Source organism: Salvelinus fontinalis, chromosome 11, assembly GCF_029448725.1.
Source record: "Salvelinus fontinalis isolate EN_2023a chromosome 11, ASM2944872v1, whole genome shotgun sequence".
NCBI classification, from domain to species: domain Eukaryota; kingdom Metazoa; phylum Chordata; class Actinopteri; order Salmoniformes; family Salmonidae; genus Salvelinus; species Salvelinus fontinalis.
In genome coordinates, this window is record NC_074675.1 from 11019898 (window position 1) to 11026711 (window position 6814).

The following is a 6814-nucleotide window of genomic DNA, read 5'->3' on the forward strand; positions in this document are numbered from 1 at the left end:
TAACATCTTTAAACAGGTCAACATTCACAAGGCCGCAGGGCCAGACGGATTACCATTACGTGTAGTCTGAGCATGCTGGCAAATGTCTTCACTGACATCCTCGACCTGTCCCTGACCGAGTCTGTAATACCAACATGTTTCAATCAGACCACCATAGTCCCTGTGCCCAAGAACACCAAGGTAACCTGCCTAAATGGCTACCAACCCGTAGCACTCACGTCGATAGCCACAAAGTTCTTTGAAAGGCTGGTCATGGCTCACATCAACAACATTATCCCAGAAACCTTAGACCCACTCCAAAAGGACAAAAGGAACACCTATATGAGAATGCTATTCATTGATTACAGCTCAACGTTCAACACCATCGTGCTCTCAAAGCTCATCAATAAGCTAAGGACCCTGGGACTAAACACCCCCCTCTGCATCTGGATCCTGGACTTCCTGACGGGCCTCCCCCAGGTGGTAAGGGTAGGTAACAACACATCTGCCACGATGATTATCAACACAGAGACCCCTCAGGGGTGCGTGCTCAGTCCCCTCCTTCACCCATGACTGCATGGCCAACACCATCATTAAGTTTGGCGATAGCACAGCAGTGGTAGAACTGATCACCAACAACGATGAGACAGCTTATAGCGTGGAGGTCAGAGACCTGGCAGTGTGGTGCCAGGATAACAACCTATCCCTCAACGTGATCAAGACAAAGGAGATGATTGTCGGCAACAGGAAAAGGAGGACCGAGCACGCACCCCATTCTCATCGACAGGGCTGTAGTGGAGCAGATTGAGAACTTCAAGTTCCTTGGTGTCCACATCACCAACCAACTATCATGGTCCAAACACACCAAGACAGTCGTGAAGAGGACACGACAACGCCTATTCCTCCTCAGGAGACTGAAAAGATTTGGCATGGGTCCTACACTCCAAAACATAACCTTCACTCCAAATCAAAACTCCAAACCTACAACCTGATTTTGGAAAAAGATTACCTGGAAGGATTCCTACTACCAAAGATTCTTATTTCCAAGCTATACAGCAAATGCTCTGACAAACAAACAGAAACCTGAAACACCATCCAACCTGGAACAGAGTTATTAATGTTTAGTCTGAAGCTACTTTTAAAGTCAAGAAGAAAAACACATTACAATGATATACACTGCTCAAAAAAATAAAGGGAACACTTAAACAACACAATGTAACTCCAAGTCAATCACACTTCTGTGAAATCAAACTGTCCACTTAGGAAGCAACACTGATTGACAATACATTTCACATGCTGTTGTGCAAATGGAATAGACAAAAGATGGAAATTATAGGCAATTAGCAAGACACCCCCAAAAAAGGAGTGATTCTGCAGGTGGTGACCACAGACCACTTCTCAGTTCCTATGCTTCCTGGCTGATGTTTTGGTCACTTTTGAATGCTGGCGGTGCTCTCACTCTAGTGGTAGCATGAGACGGAGTCTACAACCCACACAAGTGGCTCAGGTAGTGCAGTTCATCCAGGATGGCACATCAATGCGAGCTGTGGCAAAAAGGTTTGCTGTGTCTGTCAGCGTAGTGCCCAGAGCATGGAGGCGCTACCAGGAGACAGGCCAGTACATCAGGAGACGTGGAGGAGGCCGTAGGAGGGCAACAACCCAGTAGCAGGACCGCTACCTCCGCCTTTGTGCAAGGAGGTGCACTGCCAGAGCCCTGCAAAATGACCTCCAGCAGGCCACAAATGTGCATGTGTCAGCATATGGTCTCACAAGGGGCCTGAGGATCTCATCTCGGTACCTAATGGCAGTCAGGCTACCTCTGGCGAGCACATGGAGGGCTGTGCGGCCCCATAAAGAAATGCCACCCCACACCATGACTGACCCATCGCCAAACGGGTCATGCTGGAGGATGTTGCAGGCAGCAGAACGTTCTCCACGGCGTCTCCAGACTCTGTCACGTCTGTCACATGTGCTCATGTGCTCAGTGTGAACCTGCTTTCATCTGTGAAGAGCACAGGGCGCCAGTGGCAAATTTGCCAATCTTGGTGTTCTCTGGCAAATGCCAAACGTCCTGCACGGTGTTGGGCTGTAAGCACAACCCCCACCTGTGGACGTCGGGCCCTCATACCACCCTCATGGAGTCTGTTTCTGACCGTTTGAGCAGACACATGCACATTTGTGGCCTGCTGGAGGTCATTTTGCAGGGCGCTGGCAGTGCACCTGCTTGCACAAAGGCGGAGGTAGCGGTCCTGCTGCTGGGTTGTTGCCCTCCTACGGCCTCCTCCACGTCTCCTGATGTACTGGCCTGTCTCCTGGTAGCGCCTCCATGCTCTGGACACTACGCTGACAGACACATTAAACCTTTTTGCCACAGCTCGCATTGATGTGCCATCCTGGATGAATTGCACTACCTGAGCCACTTGTGCGGGTTGTAGACTCCGTCTCATGCTACCACTAGAGTGAGAGCACCGCCAGCATTCAAAAGTGACCAAAACATCAGCCAGTAAGCATAGGAACTGAGAAGTGGTCTGTGGTCACCATCTGCAGAATCACTCCTTTTTTGGGGGTGTCTTGCTAATTGCCTATAATTTCCACCTTTTGTCTATTCCATTTGCACAACAGCATGTGAAATGTATTGTCAATCAGTGTTGCTTCCTAAGTGGACAGTTTGATTTCACAGAAGTGTGATTGACTTGGAGTTACATTGTGTTGTTTAAGTGTTCCCTTTATTTTTTTGAGCAGTGTATTTTACTTTATTTGGACTGATTGCTAAGGCTACCAAGCTTGCTAGGACAGAACATATCAGACTTCAACTTCAATTAGCACTGAGGTGTGAAGTGAGAGTCTCAAACTGGAAATATATACAAGAAAATAAACTTTTTCCCGAACACACAATGTCTAAACTCTGGTGTCCAAACACCCAGCCACATAACAATACGCACGGGCACAAATGACCTGAGCATAGCAGGAAAGGGTAGCCACAGCACTCAAGATACTGATTGAAAAAGATTCTTCTACTTTTCCCAACGCACAAGTGGTTATCTCCACCCTGCTTTCACAAAAATACTTCTACCTTGCTACCATACAGCGGGTTAACACAAGTATTTCCCGTGATTCTGCCTCAAAACCAAATGTTTACCTGGCCCACTACTCCACCCTGGACTTGAACAGCCTTTACGACCAGGTCCACCTATTAAAGGCAGCAGTGCCCCCTTTTGCCCGGACCCTAAAGGACATTGCCCTCAAACGCAGCCCCAATCCGGAGCAAACACCTCAAAAAATAGCAACTGATCAATAGACACGATCTGTCACACGCTGAGTATGTACATAGTCAATGTAGGCTTCGAGGGGACTCCTATAGTAGGTACACCTACAGCTCATCTCTTGACAGTATTGCTGTAGAATACTTTAACATTGACCTCAACCCAGAGTCTCTCAGAGCGTTCACAGTCAGCCCACTGACACCCGTATCAGATCACAGCAAAATCAGTCTTCTTGAACAGAGCAATACTCAATAATGAGGCATCAAAGCCAAAGGAACTGAATAAAATTAAGAAATGCTATAGATGGAAGGAAAGTGCTGTGGAAACCTACTAAACAGTATATTTGACCTACAAGCTTCCCTATCAAATCAAAAAATGTCAAACAGTAAACCGAAGAACAATAACAACTGTCACGATCGTCTTGCTGTGAGAGATTGGACCAAGGCGCAGCGTGTGCAAAATACATCTTCTTTTATTAAAGAAGAGAGAAAAAACAAGAAATGAACAACTATACACAAACTAACAACCGTGAAGCTATAAAGACAGATCGTGCTGACACAAACACTACACATAGACAATTACCCACAAACAGCTAAAGCCTATGGCTGCCTTAAATATGGCTCCCAATCAGAGACAACAATAACCAGCTGTCTCTGATTGAGAACCAATTCAGGCAACCATAGACTTTCCTAGACACCTATACTAAACACTAACCCATCTACTCTACTTAACCCCCTAAACCATACAACACCCTAGACAATACAAAAACACACAAAGACAACCCACCCCAACTCACGCCCTGACCAACTAAATAAATAAAAGAAAAAGGAACAATAGGTCAGGAACGTGACAACAACAATGAAAAAAGGTTTGATGAAGAATGCAAAATCCTAAGAAAGAAATTGAGAAACCTATCCAACCAAAAACATAGAAACCCAGAAAACCTGAGCCTACGCCTTCACTATGATGAATCACTAAAACAATATAGAAATACACTGCGGAAAAAGAAGGAACAGCACGTCAGAAATCAGCTCAATGTAATTGAAGAATCCATAGACTCTAACCACTTCTGGGAAATTTGGAAAACAAACAACAACATGAAGAGCTATCTATCCAAAATGGAGATGTTTGTGTAAACCACTTCTCCAATCTTTTTGGCCCTAGAACAAAGAACAAACAGCAAAAACTAATACATGATCAAATACAAATCTTAGAATGAATGATTAAAGACTACCAGAACCCACTGGATTCTCCAATTACATTGAATGAACTACAGGACAAATTACAAACCCTCCAACGCAAAAGGGCCTGTGGTGTTGATGGTACCCTCAATGAAATGATCAAATATACAGACCCCAAATTCCAATTGGCTACACTTAAACTCTTTAACATCATCCTTAGCTCTGGCATCTTCCCCAATATTTGGTAACAAGGACTGATCACCCCAATCCACAAAAGTGGAGACAAATTTGACCCCAATAACTACCGTGGGATATGCGTCAAGTGCAACCTTGGGAAAATCCTCTGCATTATCATACATTTCCTCAGTGAAAACAATGTACTGAGCAAATGTCAAATTGGCTTTTTTACCAAATTACAGTGCGACAGACCACAAGTTCACCCTGCACACCATAATTAACAAACAAACAAACCCAAACAAAGGGAAAGTCTTCTCATGCTTTGTTGATTTCAAAAAAGCTTTTGACTCAATTTGGCATGAGGGTCTGCTATACACATTGATGGAAAGTGGTGTTGGGGGGAAAAACATACAACAAATATAAAATCCATGCACACAAACAACAAGTGTATGGTTTAAATTGGCAAAAAACACACACATTTCTTTCCACATGGCCGTGGAGTGAGAAAGGGATGCAGCTTAAGCCCTCTTCAACATATATATCAACGAATTGGTGAGGATACTAGAACAGTCTGCAGCACACGGCCTCACCCGACTAGAATCTGAAGTCAAATGTCTACTTTTTGCTGACGATCTGGTGCTTCTGTCACCAACCAAGGAGGTCCTACAGCAGCACCTAGATCTTCTACACAGATTCTGTCAGACCTGGGCCCTGACAGTAAATCTCAGTAAGACCAAAATAATGGTGTTCCAAAAAAGATCCAGTTTCCAGGACCATAAATACAAATTCCATCTAGACACTGTTGCCCTAGAGCACAAACAAAACTATACATACCTCGGCCTAAACATCAGTGCCACAGGTAACTTCCACAAAGATGTGAACAATCTGAGAGACAAGGCAAGAAGGACCTTCTATGCCATTAAAAGGAACATAAAATTTAACATACCAATTAGGATTTGGCTAAAAATACTTGAATCAGTTATAGATCCCATTGCCCTTTATGGTTGTGAGGTCTGGGGTCCGCTCACCAACCAAGAATCCACAAAATGGGACAAAAACCAAATTGAGACAATGCATGCAGAATTCAGCCAAAAATATCCTCTGTGTACAATGTAAAACACCAAATAATGCATGCAGAGCAGAATTAGGCCGATACCCTCTAATTATCAAAATCCAGAAAAGAGCCGTTAAGTTCTACAACCACCTAAAAAGAAAATATTCCCAAACCTTCCATAACAAAGCCATCACCTATAGAGAAATTAACCTGGCAACAAAATTAGGCGGAAACTGAGCTGCACTTCCTAACCTCCTACCAAATGTATGACTATATTAGAGACACATATTTCCCTTAGATTACACAGACCCACAAAGAATTAAAAATAAAATAAAATTTTGGTAAACTTCCATATCTATTGGGTGAAATACCACAGTGAGCAATCGCAGCAGCAAGGTTTGTGACCTGTTGCCACAAGAAAGGGCAACCAGTGAAGAACAAACACCATTGTAAATACAACCTATATTTATTTTTGGACTTTGTACTTTCACTATTTGCACATTATTACAACACTGTAAATCGACATAATATGACATCTGAAATGTCTTTATTATTTTGTATCTTTTGTGAGTGTAATGTTTACTGTTAATTTTGTATTGTTTATTTCACTTTGGTTTATTATCGATTTCACTTTATATGGCAATGTAAACATGTGTTTCCCATGCCAATAAAACCCCTTCGATTGGAAATTGAATTGAGAGGGGGAGATAGAGGGAGATAGCGAGTGAGGGAGTGAGCGAGATAGATTGAGAGCGAGAGTGAAAGGGGGAGAAAGGGGAGAGAGATAGAGAGATAGATAGAGCGAGGTTAAAACAACAGATCTTGAAGCTCCCAGGGTGAGTTGTGCTCCTCCTGGAACAGTCGGGCCCCTGTGGACCAGTTCAGTCCTTCACTAGAGCCCCTCAGCCTCCAACAAAAATACTCACAAAATAAAGGTTGTGAACTCCAAGAACAATCACTTCAGCTGAGTTCAATACCTATTATTCATGTCCCATTTCTCCATCCCTCTGCTGTAGCTACTGTGATGTTAATAAGGTAAGCCCTTGTCTGTTTTCCTAACTGAACTGAAGAGGAGCTTGGGAGAGCTATGTCAACAAGGCCTTTAGTATTGGTTTGTAAAACTCTTCCATGCTCATTTCCCTAAACTCACAGCCATTACC